This window comes from Microcebus murinus, chromosome 1, assembly GCF_040939455.1.
Source record: "Microcebus murinus isolate Inina chromosome 1, M.murinus_Inina_mat1.0, whole genome shotgun sequence".
In the NCBI taxonomy this organism is placed as follows: Eukaryota; Metazoa; Chordata; class Mammalia; order Primates; family Cheirogaleidae; genus Microcebus; species Microcebus murinus.
The window spans coordinates 95,505,783-95,526,376 of NC_134104.1; the positions used below are offsets into that span (position 1 = coordinate 95,505,783).

The following is a 20,594-nucleotide window of genomic DNA, read 5'->3' on the forward strand; positions in this document are numbered from 1 at the left end:
TGGTTTTTTATCATTCAGTATGATACTAGTTGTGGGTCTGTCATATATGGCTTTTTATCATGTTGAGGAAACTTTCTTTTATACTCAGTTTTTAGAGAGTTTTTATCAGGAAAGGAGGTTGAATTTCAATAAATGCTTTTTAGCATCAGTTGAAATGATCATATGTTTTTTGTACTTCATTCTGTTAATACGATGTATCACAGTGATTTGTATATGTTGTTTCATCCTTGCATCACTGTGATGAATCCTACTTGATCATGATAATTTTTTAATGTGTTATTGAATTTGGTGTGCTATTATATTGTTGAGGATGTTTGCTTCTATATTCATCAAAGATATTGGCCTATATTTTATTTTTCTCATTGAGTCTTTGGTTTTAGTATTTGGGTGATACAGGACTTGTGGAATGAGTTTGTGAGTAGTCCCTTCTCCTTGATTTTTTGGAATAGTTTAAGTACCATTGGTATTATTTCTTTTTTGAATGCTTGGTAGAAGTCAGCAGTGAAACCATTGGGTCTTCAGCTTTTCTTTGATGGGAGACACTTTATTATTACTTCTATCTCATTGCTTATTATTGGTTTATTCAGGTTTTGGATTTCTTCCTTGTTCAATAATAATAGGTAGTATGTGGGTAGAAATTTATCCTTTACTTTAAGGTTTTCCACTTTATTCGCATATAGTTGTTCATAGTAGTCTCTAATGATACTTTTAATTTCTGCAATATCAGTTGCAATGTCTCCTTTTTCATTGTTGAATTTATTAATATTTATTTAGATCTTCTCTCATTTTTTCTTAGTAGTCTGACTAAAGGTGTCTCAATATTTTTTTCCTGTTCAAAAACCCAACTTTTCATTTTGTTGGTCTTCTGTATTTTTTGAGTCAATTTATTTCTCTCTAATCCTTATTATTTCTTTTCCCCTACTAATTTTGTGTTTGGTTTGCTCTTCTTTTCTAGTTCTTCAAGATGTATCATTAGATTATTTATTTGAAGCTTTTCTACTTTTTTGATCCAGTACTTATTGTTATAAATTCTTTAAATATGTCATGCCACTCTCTCTGGGCCTGTAACTTTTCCATTGAGAAGTCTGCTGCCAGATGCATTTGCTTCTTTATATGTTACTTTTTTTTATTGCTTCTTTTAGGACCTTTCCTTTATCTGTGACCTTTGGGACTTGGCTATTAGATTTCATGAGGTAGTCTTGTTTGGGTTAAATCTGATTGATGTTCCACAATCTTCTTGTACTTGAATATTGAAATGTTTTTCTAGGTTTGGAAATTTCTCTTCTATTATTTCTTTGATAAACTCTCTACTTCTATCTTTCTTTCTCTCTCCTCTTTAAGGCAATAACTCCCAGATTTTCCCTTTTGAGGCTTTTTTCTAGATCTTGTAGGCATGGTTCTTTCTTTTCTTTCTTTCTCGTCTGACCATGTATTTTCAAGTAGCCTGTCTTAGAGCTCACTGATTCTTTATTCTGTGTGATCAACTCTGCTGAAAGACTGTGATGCATTTTTTGGTTTGTCAATTGAATTTTCCACCTTTGAAATTTCTGCTTGATTGTTTTAAAATTATTTTATATCTCTGTTAAATTTTTCTGGTAGCCTTATAAATTCCTTCTTTGTGTTGTCTTGAAGTTCATTGTGCCTCTTCAGGACAGCTATTTTGAAATCTTTGTCTGAGAGGTCACATAGCTCCATCACTCCTACATTGGTATCTTATTTAGTTCATTTGCTGAGGTCATGTTTTTTGGAAGGTTCTTGACACTTGTGGATATTTGTCAATGCCTGGCCATTGAAGAGTTAGGTATTTATTTTAATCTTTGCAATACGGACTTGTTTGAACATGTCTTTCTTGAGAAGGCTTTCCAGATATTCAAAGGGAATTGAGTGTTGTGATCTAAGTCTTCGGCTACTGCAGCTATATCAGCACAGGATGTGCCCTAAGCCCAGTAATGCTGTGACTCTTGTAGATTCCTGGTGGTACTGCCTTGGTGTACTTGGGGAGACATTGGAGAATTCTCTGGATTACCAGGCAAAGTCTCTCACTCTCTTCCCTCACTGTCCGTGCTGGGCTGTGGGTATTGGGGGAGGAGTAACATGAGCACTCCCTTGTTGTCATCAGTGCTGGGTATCACCTGAAGCCAGCCCAGTCCCACTACAAACCTGTGGTGACTGGTGCCTGGCTACCTCTGAAGCCTATTCAAAGTCCAAGGAAGGTATAGTCAGCAGGTGGTGAATCCTGCCAGGCTGGGTTCTTCCCTTCAGGGCAGCATGTTTCCTTCTGGCCCAGGGTTAGTCTAGAAATGCCATCCAGGAAGTAAACCCTGGAATCAAGGGCTTCAGGAGTCTGCTTGGTACTTTATTTACTGTAGTTGAGCTGGTTCTCAAGTTGCAAAACAAAGTCCTTTGTACTATTTCCCTTTTCCCAAGTGGAAGAAGACTCTTTCCGAACTGCACTGCCTGGAGTTGGGGGAGGGGTGATGCAGGCACTGACTGGCCACAACTGCTGGTGTCTCACTCGGTCACATGCACCTTATGTCCACTGGCTCCAAGCCAGCACAACTACAGGAATTGACCAGGGATTGTAGTCTTTCTGGCCTGACTACCTTATGCTTTTATCCCAGACCCCAGGCAGCTTTTTGTCAGCTGGTGGTGGGGCTAAACAGATCTCACATTTTTGGGTGGATAATTTTCCTCTTGCTGAGCTGGTCTAAATGCTACCTCTGTGGATGCCAGCAGAATTTTGCCCTGTTCTGTGCTCTCTTGTGACAATGTGGCCCTGAGTTCCAATGCAAAGTCCCATAATCACTTTACTCTCCCTCCCTCAGGCACACAGATTCTCTCTACACTTGGCGTTCTCCACAGCACTACTGGAGGAAGGTAGAGGAGGTGTCATAGGAATTGTAAGACTCTTTTTTGTCCTCTTCAGTCCTTCTTTCCTTGATATAATGTTACAACCAGGTACTGTGATTATTCACCTGATTTTTGGTTCTTCTGAAGACATTTCCTTGAATGGACAGTTGAATTTGGTGTTTATGTGAAAGTATGATCACTGGAGGTTTCTATTTGGCCATCTTGCTCTGCTCCCCTAGTTTAATATTTTGCTTGAACTGCATGCCTGGGTTACAATTTTGGTGAACACTCTTATCTTAGTTGACTTTGATTTTATTTGACTCTTTTCTCTTGTTTCTGGAAATCTTTCAAGAGCAAAAATAAACATTCTCAATGATGTTGCAGGATGGCTCATTAAAAGCCACTAAGGTGGTCACCATCATCTAAAACACCAGTCTAAACTCCTGAAATTCCCTAACAGGAATTGTAGAATTGATTCTGTTCTCAAGAGAGTAATGAGCAATGAAATGATATTCACAAACTTTAAAGTATGCCAAGTTTTCTAGGATTTTAGCTGACAATATGACACGACAACATGACCCATTCTTGTGCACATTTAACTGATGGGCAAAATTACACCCAAGAAAATTCAGAGCTCAATATTCATTATCAAAACCCCTGAAAATATGCAGTTAACATGTAGAGTCTTCTAACTTCTCTATCTTGCTATTATTTTCTGCCTACTTTGAATGTGGTAAGTTTTCATTGGGGTTGAGATAAAAACTCACTGCTTTTGGCATTCCAGACAAGAGTTTTTAAATCTTGAAAAAAATTATTATTATTATTTTATTTTTTAAAAAGAAGCTGTCTTTTTTTCTTTTTTTTTTTTTTTGAGACAGAGTCTCGCTTTGTTTTCCAGGCTAGAGTAAGTGCCGTGGCGTCAGCCTAGTTCACAGCAACCTCAAACTCCTGGGCTCAAGCGATCCTCCTGCCACAGCCTCCCGAGTAGCTGGGACTACAGGCATGCGCCACCATGCCCGGCTAATTTTTTTATATATATATCAGTTGGCCAATTAATTTCTTTCTATTTATAGTAGAGACGGGGTCTCGCTCTTGCTCAGGCTGGTTTTGAACTCCTGACCTTGAGCAATCCACCCGCCTCGGCCTCCCAAGAGCTAGGATTACAGGCGTGAAAAGAAGCTGTCTTAAATGGCTTTCAAATTAATGGCTTTACAAATTACAACAGTTCCATGGTAACCAAGAACCTAGATGCTTGTCAAAAATATAAATTTAGATTTGTATGACTATTATGTATGGTGATGGAACACTTAAATAAAAAATTAAGACTCTAAATGAAAAAGAACTAGATAACTATTTATAAAGGTTAGGCTCTCAGATCAAAGAGGCCAAAATCTTAAGCTAAGAGCAGTAATATAAGGTAGCTCTGTTTGGTATAAAGTTTTGATTTTTATGCCATGGAGAAGCCAAAAAGAAACAGCTGGGGAGAAAAAAAAAAAGAACTGCTACAATTATTTCCTGCCTGATTTTGTGAATCAAGAAAATCAGGCCAGTAAACAAAAGATTTGTTATTAATTCAAGGCTACTTGGAGGTTTTGTTTTTCTTATACAGTTCAGCCAGTTCTAGTGAAAATGTAAACATTGAATATTTACTCCTAAACAATCGAAACTGAAAAAAAAGAAAACTGTCGTGGAAACCACTTCAACCAAAGTTTTGATCCACACAGCCCTCATTAGATTACCTACTGGGGCAAATAAAGATTGGCCATGTGACCATATGCCAAGTTTGTCAGAAATAAGGTTTGGAGCCAACTGTCTTTTATAAACTGTTGAGATTATATTACTATTTCATGACAGAAATTATAAAATAAAAACTAGATCTAAGATGTTTGTGTATGAGTACATGTATTCAGGTTGGTTTATGCATATATAGGTGTAACATGTTAAATCTTATGTCTACTTGGATCATTTCCAAATAAGATTATAAAAACTGAAACAAATTACTGAACATAAATGTAAGTCTGTTCTTGACTTCTTAAATTATATACAAAGAATATATATTTGGATCTATTAACATACATAAAAATTATGCAATGGAAAACATGTTTTGAAAAATTATAAAATGGTTTTGATCTATAAAATACTTCTATGTGCCAGTTCAAAATTGCTTGCTATAAATTAAAATTACTAAGAGTTAAATTTCTAATTAAAACATATAATTTTGTATGTAAAGTATGCTAAAAAGGTAAAATACATTTTAATAAGAAAAAATTATTAGAAAGGCAAAAAATGTGTTCTTCATGGAGACAAAAAGAATAATTTTGTCTAATTCAGAGCCAATTTAAAGATTTTATAAAATGGATTTGGGAAGAAATTAGAAATAAGATACAAAGAACCAGTAAGTAGAAAAGAGAGATGTAAATAGTTATAGATATAAAGATGTATTGGTAAGGAAAGTTAAAAAGAAAGAATGATTTATTATAAGAAAAAAATCTCATGTGGTAAATTTTCATCCTAACATAAAATGACCATTAAAGAAAGAGAAAGTATAGAACAAAACAGAAAGCCCAGTTATGTCATAAATGGTCTGAGTAAGTCATGGTAAGGTTTGTGAAGAGCATTTATGAAAAAAGTTTTATCTGTGATTAAGTTGACTATAATTAGAAGAGAATCATCCATGTTTTTCTAAAGATTAAACATTGACATTAAAAAACACACTAAAAATTTGTCTGCTATGTTAGAGTAACAAAGTTTTCTTAAACTATTGATTTGTTTTTAGTAAAATTACATTGCTTTTAGTATAATAAATTGCAAGAGATTTTGACTTTTAATTCTGATATCTGTTTCTTTAACAGCCATCTTCTCAACTACAGTTTCTATTTCTGTCATATTTCTTCCTGAGATCTATTTAATTTCCCTAGTTTCAGGTTGGAAATATTGTCTTTTTCATTTAGAATAGTAATTTCATTTCTTGAGTTAAAATTTTTTGTTTGAAGCTTCTCAGATTTATATCTCAGAAGTTCATTTTTTGGTATATCTCGCTTTACATGATTTGCAGGTCAGAAATCATTGCCTTTTGTTCTTTCTCCCCTTAAAAAGGTATATCTTTCTGCTTGACATGATGATAACTCTCTCCTTCAACCTTTTTGTTAACTCTTTTAACTTATTTTCCTCCAGTTCTAACTCTGTTGTTGCAACCTGATGCTAAAATGTTTATCTTGAAGGTCTAGAAAAGCAATGTTTTCCTCCAGTATAATTTGATTCTGTACTTTTGCCTTTTCTTGATTTGACTGGATTATTCAATGTAGCTTGAACAATTTTGCTATTAAGAGTTGTGCATTCCCCTTCTCAAGGTTCTAGTTTTCTTATTTACATTTCTGTATAATATAATGTATACTTATAACCCTGTACACACTCTTTTTGTATATGATTAAATTCAAGTGCCTTTTTCACCAGGTTTGGAAATCTAAATGGGCTTCCCTTAAGAAGAATCAAGCACACTACCAGAGTTTTTTCTTCACTTTTTTAACCACTTCAGTACAAGCGTGTACTATAGTCAATAGCCACAGATGAATGTGCACAGTGACTTTAGCCAACAGCTGTGATATGACTTTTCTAATTCTTCATTTATCAAAATATAATTGTGAACATTTAAAAATAACATAATGAAAACATATATGTATATGTTACCTATTCTGATTTACATTACAAGTAAAGCTGCCTGTAAAGTAAAACAAGCTTTCAGTGCTTTAAAGCTTTCTTCATCACACAAGAGCAAAACGGATTCGTCGTCAACGCACAGCGCAAACTATCCTGCGGACTACGAGTGCTGGCTGTAGGCAAGGATTTGAGGCTGATGAGCTCAGTACCAAAGTGGTTAACAACTGGCCTAAAAACAAAGATTTTATGCTTTATCAAGATAATTTCCTTTATTAGGTTTCCATTTAGTTAAAAATACTGAGCTTTAAAAGAGTTAAGGTTTTTACATTTATGTAACTCTCTGTATTACTTTTAAAGTCTTTTGATTATCATTCTGGTTAAATTAATGATGACTATTTTACACTGATCTGTGAATCTGTTTTGATCAAGTATTTTGACACCTTTTGCAGGCTTCCCTAGAATCAAAATTCTAAATGGAGTCTTTTTGACCTAGAATTAACTAACTTTGGGATTTTCCAGTTGGACCCCTGGAAAGCATCAAAAAATGTGTCTCTCATCTTATAGAGATATTAAAAGATTAGCCTTATTTGGTAAATCGCATGTGAAGCACTTTCAAATAATAAATAATAACAGATCTTTCAGTTCCATTTATTGGTTTGTTATTGATATAAATGATTCAAAAATTATAAAAAAATTATAAAAGTGTAATACATTGTCAGTCATAATTTTGGTTATTATAGTATTTTTAAGTTATATTTATATGGATATGTTATTAATGTGAGTATTCTAAAGATTATATGAAATTTATAAAAGTCTGATGGTCCTTATGTGACCCTGTTAGTCATGATTATGGTTTTATCTTAAACTTCTGCCTGTAATAAAAATAACTAAATTGCTTTGTCAATTGGGAATTTTCATTAGATTATTAATCATAATTATTCAAAGTTTTTGCCATACACAGTTATTGGTTTGAGTTCTCTAAAATCATCTGCAGTCAGCTTTAGTCCAAAATTGATCTTCATTGAAAAGACTCTAGAAAGTACTCTTAAACATAAATTTCTGATCAATGGACTGAATAAAAATTTCCTGAAATCTAATAAAGAAACCGATATGTTCATAAAATTGCTAATGAAGATCAAGAAAAACAAATAAATTAACATGAGTCTAATGATTGATGATGATGATGATACTTTTATGATTTTTATTTAAAACTCTTTGTTCTTTACTTAAATGCTTTGTTTTCTAGATTCACAGAAGTTTTTGCTCATAAGCTATCTATAGTTTTCAAAATTTGCATAGTATACTTTTGTGAACAAAGATGAAAACATTTGTTTTTTCTCCCTGCTTCTTTCCTCCAAAATTCAGAAACTATTCATAAGTATTCTTATTTTTATGATAATATGATTATTCACGTAAGTTGAAAAAAATTATGTTCTCTCTTTAAAAGCAGAATACAATTGGAAGCATTGGTTACACTCCCAGGGATTTGACGCATGCGTATAAAATGTCTGGCTTCAAGAGTTCTTAGTCTTAGAATGAGTGAATAAAAATTGTCACTTTCTGGCCAGCCTAAGTACCGTAAGACTAAGTAAAATCTAAAGACTGCCTTTGTTTGGCTTGCTAGCCTCAAGAGGTTTTAAAATCTGAGATTCCTATATGTAAAGAAAAAAAAAGTATACTCCTAAAGAAAAACTATAATATACCTCTTATTAGATTGCAGCCTTGTACATTGTTTTCAATTTCTAGTTATCTACCTGTAGACTGGGAGAGATCCCTGTCTCTCCTAATTTCCTACAATATTTGGCTATAATTCTCCAACTAAAAACAAAAAATGCTTTTTTCCTAAACCTGAGTTTAAACTAGATAAATTTTAAGGAAGAAGCCCGTGCCTGATATGTGTGCACACAAAAGTTCACCAAGTGATCAAATGTCATTACCAGAGACATTCAAACTACAAATCAGGAGGAGAAAGTGATATTTTAAATAACACTTCATATAATAATGACATTCTTACCCTTCTTAATGCCTACCTTTTCCCCTTGAGGGAATAATGGTGTAACTGAAATTTCACAATCAATACTTCTACTGGTAAATTAATAAAACTTAACCAAGAAATTCTTTAGCATCCATTGGTTAAACAAGAAAACATCTGTTAAGTTTTAGTTGATTGACAGTATTCAGTGGCTTTAAGTGTTCTGTCTTTACAAATGCCCTGTTGCGGTTAACTACAACTTTTAAAATATCTCTCTTGTTAAAATATGTCAGATGTCAGAATCTAGTCACTTTAAATTTGCCTACAACTTCATGACTACATTTTCTTTGACTGTCCTTTGATCACTTTCTGTGGTACATATTTATCCTCCTCCCCTCCCCCATTTAAATTAGAATGTTCTTTTCATGTAGTTACTTGTATAACATGTAGTTACTTTAAATATCTATGAATATTTAAATATAGAAAGGTAAGAATAATGTTTCTTTCTTTCTCCCCCACTCAAATGTTCTGAGATTATATTTTGAAGCCATAACTTTCAACTCTTTTTATTGCTTCCTTCAACATTGACAAAAAGTCAAATCCCCAAATTCATAATGTCCTAAAACTCTGGATTTTAATTTGTACTGCATCAGCTTTATTCTATGATCATTTTTCATTATTTTATACTGTGATCCAATATCAAAAATGAAAATCATTTCTTTATCTATTCTAGTTAGAACCAGATCTTTACTCTACCAGAGATTAACTGGCAACCAATATTGCAGCATTCTCAAAGAATATCATAGGGATAGATTGCCATACCTTTTCTTTTATTTTCTTTTTCACAAACACACTGTCATAGCTTTTCTGCCTAGTAAATTACAGGCCAAGGTTTCATAATTCCAGAACATAAGCCCATATTCATCCATATATCATCATTTAGTCCAGGGGCATTCAACCTCAGAAATATTGATGTTTCCGGCTAAACAATTTTGTTTTGAAGGTCTGTTCTGTGACTAGTAGGCTGTTTAACAGTATCTCTGACCTCTACTCACTAGATTCTATTAGCATTCTCCAAGACACTTTGTGAGACTGTAGAATATTTCTAGACTTTGCCAAATGTCTCTTCAAGAGTGAAATCATCTCTTGTTAAGAATCATTGTTTCTTGTCCTTTCTAAATAGATAAGCCTACTCATCCCTAAGGTATAGATTTTATATATAAACTACAAATGAAACTTAAAAGAGTATTAATATCTAGTAATACTATTTGAGCTAAATTAGTAAAGTGATTTACTAGTGATTATAATCACTAGTAAATATTTATGGAGCACCAACTATATGCAAATTATATCCTCTCTCTTAGTACTATTAAAATTCAGTATTATACTTACATAATGCCTTAAGCAAGCATGATATGATTTCAGGAGTTTGGAAAGTTAATTTTGAACCACAAAATATTTACCACACTTAACATAATTCTTCGATGTTTTTAAATTGCATAATATTCTAAAAATTAAAGACTTACATTGGTTTAAATTTTCTGTATTTCAAAATATATAGTCTCATAGTAATGCCAGATGTTTTGATTTATTCTCAAATTTACCTGGATATTTTTATTCTGATTTTTCTTTTTATTACTGCTATAGATGGGATATGCATTTTTACTACTGCTATAGATGAGATGTGCATCAAGTAACAGACATTTTGATAGAGTTGAAAGAAAAGAGAAGGTTCAATTTTACTCTCATAAATTCTTCAAGGGAGAGAAGGTTTGTGTTGACAATGTCAAACTTTCTCTGAGCTCTGTGCTCCTGGAAAACAGAGAAAGTTAAGAATTCCTACCAATAATTTATGTTCAGAGAAACTATGAAAGACCACCCTACCCACACATATTTCATGCTAAGACCCACCTTTATCCTCCCCTCCAGCACTTCCTTGTTTTATAAACCCCTGGTGATCTTTTGTTTTTAGATGTTTTTCATCAGTGAAAGTTCACACTATTGAAACAATAAGAACAAAATCATATTCTTGATTGACTCATGCATTTTGTGATTCATAGTGGCTTTTTACAATTCATTTTTTGTTTGTTTGTTTGCATTGTTTTTGTTTTCATTTATTTGTCTTTAGGAAGAGAAGAGAAGTCAAATAACCTCAGGAGAACATGGCACAATTTCAGGAACTGTGCTTGAGCCACAAGCAGTCTCTCATCATTTAACAAGATTCTCAGATTATTCATAAACATATTCAAATTTGAGTAGCCCCACCTAAAACTTTTCCTAGACATTCCTTCTGGAAATGGATAGGCCACTGCATCTTCTTGTGTCTTTCTTTGATTTTACTTATCTAGTATCCAGTGAATCTCTTCTGTTATTAAAATAATTTTAAAGTGAATAACCACAAAAACTGTGTTATCATTTCACTAACATATCAGGTTCTTTCTGTCATTCTAGCTTTTGCATTGTTTTTCAGTCTACAACTACCTCTCCTTCTATCAAAATCCTACTCATTTATTATAATCTATAATTAACACATACCTGTCTGTCTGCTCTAGATCATATACATCCTGGAAGCTGAGACTTTTTTTTTGTTTATTCACCTTATCACTAGCACTTAGGAAAATGACTAGAACATAGTATGTGCTCGGTATATGTTTAGTTAACTACATGAATTGAATAAGGAAGATATAACAAAAGGAGACATTTATTTATTCCACAAATAATTATGAAGGACTTATTTCATAAACTAAACCCTATTTCATGGGATAAGATTCCCATGAAAGGTAAGAAAATATATACAAAGTTCTTGTCCATAATTTTTAGTGATTTCAGATCATAGTGTATACTTTGAAGTAATATCAACTATGAAGTTGATAAAGTTGATACTTAGGAAGTATCTAGTTTACATAGTAGAAGGCCCCTCATAGGACAGGTTACATGAGCTGACACCAGAAAAGTAAATGGCCTGACATATACACATGAATGAGTCACTGACCGTACATTCTAAGTAGAGGGAGGAAGTAGGGCAAAGGCCCAGAGACACAAAAAGCTTTGGTGTGTTCAGCTTATAGAAAGAAGGCTACTGTGGCTGGATCATACAAGCAATGGGAGGAGTAATATGGATGGAAAGGGCGATTTAAATTTTAAAACATCACTGTCATTGTGAGGAGGAGGAAGAATGAGTAGCAAGAGTAGAAACAGAGATATATATAAGACAGAAGACAACAAAGACGAACTTTACCTAATTTGAAATTTTGCCTAAATCAGTAGTGCTAAGAAGGATAAACAGATATTCCAAAAAAAAGACAAAATTCACTGGTCAAAGGTAGTAGCATGGAAAGTTACATGAAAAAGTCACACTTTAAGTGTTGCCAGAAAAAGTCTCTTTTCCATAAACCAAGATAGTCTTTTTCACCAATGCTTCTCATACTTTAATATGTATAGGAATCATCCGTGTACCTCAGTAAAATGCAGATTCTAATTCAGTAGGTCATATGTGGGGCCTCAGATTCTGCATTTTTAACATGCTCCCAGGTGATGTTAATGCTTCTGGTCTGCAGAACACACTTTGAGTAGCAAGGTTTTAGACAATGGCCAAATCAAGGTATAGCTATATTAAGAAAAGAAGCAGAAAAACAGAATAGAAGGTTACCATGACTGGGTTCAAGAATTCTCTACTGCAACATTAAAAGGTCACGCACAAAGACAAAGACACACTTGATTCTGATTAATGTAAGATTCTGATTAATGTAAGATTCTGATTAATGTAATTACTGGCCAATTTTGTAATGATCATATTGCCACAGAATTTTTTCCTACAACCTTTAAGTCTGAAAGTTTTCAAGGAAACAAGGAGTCTCAAAACCACTTTGAAGACCTACTGGTGGCTCAGATTTCTTTTGATCTTTATAAACTTGTTTAGTGAAATCACATATAAAGCATTATTACTGGTATTTCTTTCCTGATCTCTTGGTCAAAAACACATCCATTCTGTTCTCTCTTAGGTTACAGTGGAGTTCCTCAACTCTTGACAAAACTTTCTCCTTTTGTTAAAATAGATAATATTTATGTATTATTTGAGCATATTAGAACATTGGTAGAGTTGGGAAAATACTCTGGAGTGAGAGGAGATAAACACCCTAATTTTTACCAAAATGCCTTTATTTTCCTTATATTTACTTCCATGCTTTTAGAATGAGAGAAGTAACAAAACAAACTTCATAAGGAATGAAAGATTTATGTTCTGACTTTACAATTTAGCTTAGTCACTTGGACCTACATCAAGATATCTCAACATTAAGTATCAACATTCAGATTAAGAATTACTCCCATTAAATTCTGACATTTACTTTCTATTAATTGAAGATGATGGATAAATGAATGGTTTCCAATTTTCCAGTATTTTTATTACTATAAAAATATTTGGAATGTTTTAAATATTACACAATCTTAGATTTTTCTGGGTAAAAATTTCAAAAAATACATTGGAGACATACAGATTAATAGATTTTCTGCATTTATCTAATACATTTGGGAAATAATGCAGTTAAAAATAACAAACCCTTATTTTCAGTATTACGCAAGCATACTATAACAGAAATCATGATTCAGAACAATGTGTTACCAACATTATGAAGCTTCAGGGACATGCAACTCCAGCAAAAGCAAAACATAATTTCTTTTTTCTTTAAAAGGTCAATGCACAATATTAATGTCTTGTATTTTACCTATTTAGTACAAAATATAAAAATCTTACTCTCTGACAAAATTTTAACTCATTATGTTTGTGAGTTTTAATCTTTCTACTACTTACAGTTTTTATTTCTAATTTATTTTCAAACTTAAAAAATCTTCCTTTTTCAATGTCCTTATAATGCATACAGTGTTTCATTTTTCTTTCGCATGAATTATACCAAAATTTGCTCAAAGCTTGCCACACTAAATTCCAACTTAGAACTTTACTTCAAGTCAATATGTAGGTTAACCAAAGACCTTCAGGTCATCTGAAAACCTTGCACGGATTCAAATGATAACAAAGAGAATCACCCTTAACTACAATGATGTATACCATCTGCTGATATCAGTGTCCAATACTGACATATCGTGTTTCCCCGAAAATAAGACCTACCCATACAATAAGCCCTAGCAGGATTTCTAAGCATTTGCACAATATAAGTCCTACCCAAAAAATAAGACCTAGTGATGGGTGTGGATACACAGTGTATCTGCACAACCCATGCATTTTGTCACAGAGTGGAAAAGAAGATGAGCAGCCCTTCTAATCTGCCCCATGAGAGCTCTATTGCTCGACATGAGCGATTTGGGCCAATGATTCTAAAGAAAATAGAGTCGCAAGAAATTCAGGATGGAATTTGGGGTTTGGAGGGTTATGACGATGTTCCAGAAGAAGACAACTTAACTATATTTGAATAAATGTAGATTGTTGTACCGTACTTAAAAAAAAATAACACATCCCCTGAAAATAAGCCCTAGGGTGTCTTCCTGAGGAAAAATAAATATAAGACCCTATCTTATTTTTGAGGAAACACAGTACACTCATCAAATACACCTTAGATCTATGGACCAGCTGGATCTGTTCCCCCTACTTTTCTCATAATGTATTGATGGATTGAATCAATAAAAGTAGGTTAACCCTGTGATTGATGAAGATAAAATGGATATCTTTCAAGATGATTTTCATACAATCTTTTAGAAATAGATATAAATTTGTGATTTAAAATTTGATAAAAGTTAACAAAATGAGAAGCCTTGACAAAAGAAAGGAAATGGCTTGAGAAAGGGAAGTCAGTACCCAATAGGCAGCCTAATGACTTATTAAAATTTGACAATGTTATTTGAAATCAGGATTTTCATTCTCTTTTATATTATATATTTTCAAAGAAGTAAATTCCAGTTCTAATTGTATTGAAATGTATTTATAGCATATTTCTACTTTCAGCTCCCTTTTGTGTTCCCCAGTATTGTCATAATTGGCTAGAATTCTTGAAATATCCTAGACGTACAAAGAGGGATTTGAAAGCTCATTCTTATAATCCATTCATTATGAGAATGGTGATAGGAAATCATCATATTTTAAAATATCAATTAGTCAATTCCTAAAATATCAACTTCTTCCAAAAATGCCTAAACAAGAAATGTTCTAGTATTGAAGGTTATGTAACTTCTACATTTGAAATGGCACATATTCATGTTTGTCTCACTGCTCTCTTAAACCATTTAAGTGGAGGTAGTCCTTCCCCTTTACCTGAATAAAAACTTTTGTGGTTCTAAAAGTTTTCAGCCCACTCATAAGTAAACAGAAGTCACTCTGTGTCACAAGTGCAGTCTACATTCAGTAATTAAAAGTGAATTTCTTGACATCAGCTTCTGACCAAGATAGAGTAACAGAAACTGATTTTACCTTCCCATTTGAAGCAACCAAACAACTGGACAAAATCTATGATAGAATGCTTTTTAAGACATTTGGCTGCAGGCAATGAAGGACAGCGATATTTGAGAGAAAGGAACAAATCCTTGATCCATACTTTTACCCTGTATAAAGATTAACTCAAAATGGATCATAGCTTAAATGTAAAAACTAAAACTATAAAAATTCTAGAAGAAAAAAAAGAAAAAAGTCTTTGTGACTTTGAGTTAGGCAAAGGTTTCTTAGATACATAACAATAAAATTAATTGATAATTTGAATTTTAGAAATATTAAAAACTCCTGCTCTTCAAAGACACCAAAAGAATGAAAATACAAGCTACAGAGAGATATATTGGTAAATCATATATCTGATAAAAGATTTATGTCCAGAATATATAAAGAATTCTCAAAACTCAATAATAGTAAAATAAACCAAAATTTTTAAAATAGGCAAGAGATTTGAACAGATAATTAACCATAGAAGATATATAGATAACAAGTAAGGTCATGAAAAAACATTGAAAAAGAAGATATATGGATGGAAACTAGGCTCATGAAAAGGTATTCAACAACATTTGTCATCAGAGAAATGTACATTAAAATCACAAAGAGATATTACTGCACACATGTTAAAATAGATAAAATTTAAAAGACTGGAAACACTAAGTGTTATAAATGAAGTAGAACAACTACAATTCTCACACATTGCTGGTTGTGATGCAAAATGGTACAATTAGTTTATATAACATTTTGGCAGTTTCTTAAAAAATTAAATATGGATGTCCTATGTGATCTAGCCATTCCACTCTTAGATATTTTCCCAAGGGAAATTAAAGCATATGTCCATGCAGTGACTTATACATAAATATTCAGAGAAGCTTCATTTGTAGTAGGCTCAACATGGAAACAATCCACACATCCAAACCATGTGAATAAACACATTGTGGTATATCTATTAAATGGAATATTACTCAATAATTAAAAAGAATATAGCTTTTGGTATATGCAACAACATGGATAAGTCTCAAATAATTATGCTTTGTGAAAGACACTAGACCAAAAAAAAAAAAAGATTTCATACTGTATTATTTCATTTATATAAAATTCTAGAAAATTAAAACTAATATAAAGTAATAAACAAAATGAAAACAGTGGATGTCTGGAACCAAAGAGGGAAGGAGAACCAGGATTACATACATGTTTGTATGGATTACATACAGAGAGGCATGAGAAAACTTTTAGAGTGATAGATATGTTCATTATCTTGATTGTAGTGATGGTTTTATGGGTGTGTGCATATGTAAAATTTAACATATTGTACATTTATATATGTGCAATTGTTTGGATGTCAATCTTATGTCAATAAAACTGTTGAAAAGTGCTCTTTTCCACACTCAGTTTACCTCAAATGTATTCAATACATTTATCTTCATTTAAAGAAATATGACTCCATCTTTCCCCACACAACTTGACTTGATTACCTTAGGGGAGGGAGGCATAGTCAGCTTGGCTTCTCTCTTTTCCACTCAATAACTGCTGTTTTTGACACTTTCTTTGTACGTCTAGGATATTTCAAGAATTCTAGCCAATTATGACAACATTGGGGAACACAAAAGGGAGGTGAAAGTAGAAACATGCTATAAATACATTTCAATTCAATTAGAACTGGAATTTATAGGATAGGATTGGGAAGAGGTAGGAGATATAAAAAATTCTGATTTTATTGCCACTATCATGTAATAGATTGGCAATCTCTGAGTCTGGCAAATATTTAAATCTCAACTTTTTTCTCTAGAGACATTTTTTGTGTGTTCTCTAGAGCTGTCCCATATAGCCACTTGAGACTATTATATACTTGAAATGTGGTTACTGTAAAATGCATATTGATTTCAAAGGCTTAATATGAAAAAATAATGGAAAATATCTCAATATATTTTATTTTGACTATAATGTTGAAATGAAAATATATTAAATTGTTAAATATATTATTAAATTAATTTTACCTTTTTTCATTTTTTAAAAATGTGGCTTAGAAAATTTTAATTGCATATATAATTCACATTATATTTCTATTGGGCAATGCTGCTCAAGAGGCCTTCTGATAAAATTCCTTTGGCTCTGACAGTACTCTTCAAATACACTCTTGGCTTGTGACAGTGATACATCCCATTGGACTTGCTGCTAGAGTCTCTTTACCTGGGAAGGCAGAAGACTTCAGGCTGACATTCCCTCTGGGGTTCCTCATCTAGAACTTGAAATTTGTGATGGATACTATGATGCACTGTCCAGATTTCCCTTCAAGAAGAAGTACCTAATTAGCCACTTAGTGGGATGGTTGCTCTTAGCTATCAGCCATATCTGGGAATGACTTCCTTCCCTTGGCAGTCATCATCTCAAGAGTAATTAACATGGGTACATAATAGATTTGCCCCATAGTCTCAAATCTGGTAAACTCAGAAGAGCCATTCAGCTTTCCAGTTTAATTTCTCTGTCAGCTTTTCCTCCTGCTGTTGATTCCAAGAGTTCTCATTAATACATTTTTTTATTTTTTGCAAGCTAGCTAATCTCTGTTCCAGAGTCTGCTTCCTGGGGAACACGATGTGCAACATTACAGCACATTTGACTCATGAAAAATGAGTGTAAGTTCTTTCCAGAAAAATTTGTTCACTCTGTTGACACGAGTCCCGTTAGCTTTCTTGGCCCTGACTCAAGCACCAGCCTACTAAGCCACTCAATTACAAAGAACACACATCAGGCTCTCAAAGTAATCTCATTGAGATCCTTATTAGGCTTGAGGTTAAGGCAGACATTCTTCTCATTCTAACTCAACGGGAAGATGGGGTTTACAGAACAACTCTCTCCAGAAATCCTCTTCAAGAATTCTCTCTTTATATTAATTGTCCTGTCTTTTTCTTATCACCCTTATGAATTACTCATAAGGTTCTTGGTTCTGATTTTCTTACACCTCACTTTGTAATGTAGCATTGTTGTTTTTTTCTCTTTATGCCTTAAGATAAACTGAGAAAAGAAAGGAAGAAGAAAGAGTTCAATTGATTATTAAGTTACTAGTATAAGATCTGAGATTCGCATGTGTCTGGCCCTTACAACACCAGAATAATAAAAATTCAAGAAAAATATCACAAGATTTTAATTGCTAATTAAAGTTAAGAACATCTATACTAAAAAAAAAAAACATCCTTACTAATTTAAATTAGTTTTTAAAACTATTTTTCAATATGATTGATATGATTACATTTGTTTTTCCTGTTAAACATTAGCTTTCCCTCTCTGGACTTTGGCACATGAAATTTTTCACACCATTTAGTATTTCATTTTATACTAACAGTAATTACCAGTTGTTCAATATTGTTTAGATACTTTTTCCAATTAAGTTTGTTACCTTATTTTATTGTCAGAAAGCTGAGCAAATTTAATAAAATCTTTAAAATATTTTGCATGCACATTATTTCCACACAATTATATGTATACAATTATAAGTTTTAAAAGGGTAATCAGTATCTCCTATTATCAAATGTCTACTCTATGAAATAATTGTAAGTCATTATGAGGAATGGAATATACTTACTAAAATATTTTATAACTATATTAAAACGGAAAAATATTTTAAAAGATTGGATTTTACACTCAGCAGCAACTTTTTAAAAATTAGAAATAAGCCTGACCCTTCAATTTAGTATGATTAGAAAGCAAAGCTTTTATGATGTATCAGTGTGTGTCTCTGGTCTTTCCTCAATACATAAAACATAGGATTAGTATTTAGGTTTTGGTTTTTTATTTTTGTTTTTAAACAACTGAAAGACGATATTGATTTAAATTTTCTCGTGTTCTAGTTAAATTACTGTATATAAAATAATGGGTCCCTGAAGCTGGCCTAGTGTTCCAAGGTAAGAAGAAGAAGAGGAGCCCTACTCCTAGCAAGACGATTATTTAAAATAAAACTGCTTAAAGATACATTTTGGTATTTATTTTCAAAGTTAAACTTCCTTATAAAGTATTCCAACAAAAAAATGATAACATGATTAGTGAAGTCAACTGTAAAAATACTGCTGACCTTCCAATGCAAACATGACATTTTCTGACCTACTACCAGGAAAGTGTATACTTTAAGTTTCTTTTCAAGACTGATGATGATAGATTTGCAGCAACCAATATACAGACTCTCGCAGGGTCCTTCCTGAAAGTAGAGAAATGGTCTGGGTCAATATCAATGTCTATGAAGGGAAGAGAAAACTGACATGATCAAATCTCCACTATTGGCCTACTAGCTTGTTTCAAACGAGTGAATCATCAGCCTCAGAAATCATATTAGTATTTTTATGTTAGTAGTAGTAATATTATTTTGCTATTCCTTGTGCAGATAGATCAAACAATTTCCTGATTTCATTGTCCAGCTTATTAATTTATTTAATTAATAAGTGTTTACTGTATTATTTATTGTACTAAGCTTCATGAGAGAAATAAAAGGTATGGACCCTATTCTCCAAAAACTTACAGTTCAAGCATGAAACAATATATGTGCACAAATAATTCAAATTTTATTTGAAGAACAGTGATTTTTTGTAACTATTTTGTGAACTCCAGATTCATCTATTTATAGATCATTGATCTATTTCTATTGGCTACAGCCAAGGCAGGCCCAAAATCCTTAGGTGGCACATGCTACACAATGGGTACAAGTTCCTCAGCAATGAACTATCGTACTCTTTCATAGCTTTATGCCTTTTGTAATACAAAAGGCATACATGGCCTCAGAATTCTTACTTTTCTTTCTTTCTTTTTTTTTTTTTTTTTTGAGACAGAGTCTCACTTTGTTGCCCAGGCTAGAGTGAGTGCCGAGGTGTCAGCCTAGCTCACAGCAACCTCAATCTCCTGGGCTCAAGCAATCCTCCTGCCTCAGCCTCCTGAGTAGCTGGGACTACAGGCATGCACCAACATGCCCGTCTAAATTTTTCTATATATATTAGTTGGCCAATTCATTTCTTTCTATTTATAGTAGAAAGGGGTCTCGCTCTTGCTCAGGCTGGTTTTGAACTCCTGACCTCGAGCAATCCACCCGCCTCGGCCTCTCAGAGTGCTAGGATTACAGGCGTGAGCCACCATGCCCAGCCTAGAATTCCTACTTATCTTTCAGACCTTGCTTATATATCACCTCCTCCATTGTGAAATTATCCCCAAATTCTCTAAGAAAAATTAATTAAAACCTGAGCTTTGGCTCAATAATACCAGAGAGGTACCACAATGAAATAGAAAAAATATGCACATAGTCCTGGATTGCTCTTGTTGATTCTTTCTCTACCAATTACCTACTATGCACCTGTAAACAAATTATTCACCTTCGTGAGCCTCAGCTTCCTCTTCAAATGGAATTAGTAAAACCTATCTCACAAGACTTAGTAAATTTATATAGGTAAAGCACAGTGGCTGGCATATGATAAAGCATACAGTAACACAAAATATTATTACATAATTATATATAAAATACTTAAAATATAATAGGTAATTAGTATTATTACTTTACAATAACAATAATAATAACAAGTAATAATGCTTAGACTTCTATTTCCTTTATTAGCCTGTCGTAAAATTAAAGACAAGAACAGTCTTACTCACTTTATGTCCTTAGTTAAGCTAGGTATCTCACCTATAGTAGGTATTCAATAAATGTTTGTG

General features: G+C 32.9%; 1 long non-coding RNA gene across 2 annotated transcripts in view; it reads right to left on the reverse strand.

The window, feature by feature from the left end:
- LOC105881535 (uncharacterized) overlaps positions 1-20,594 on the reverse strand; it is a 358,441-nt gene that overhangs the window by 314,737 nt on the left and 23,110 nt on the right. Inside the window, exon 2 of one of the 2 annotated variants that reach the window (XR_012919746.1) lies at positions 11,936-12,086. The exons of the other annotated variant lie outside the window; for it this stretch is intronic. This is a non-coding gene — a long non-coding RNA (uncharacterized LOC105881535). The remainder of the gene's footprint in view (positions 1-11,935; positions 12,087-20,594) is intronic. 2 annotated transcript variants of the gene reach the window in all.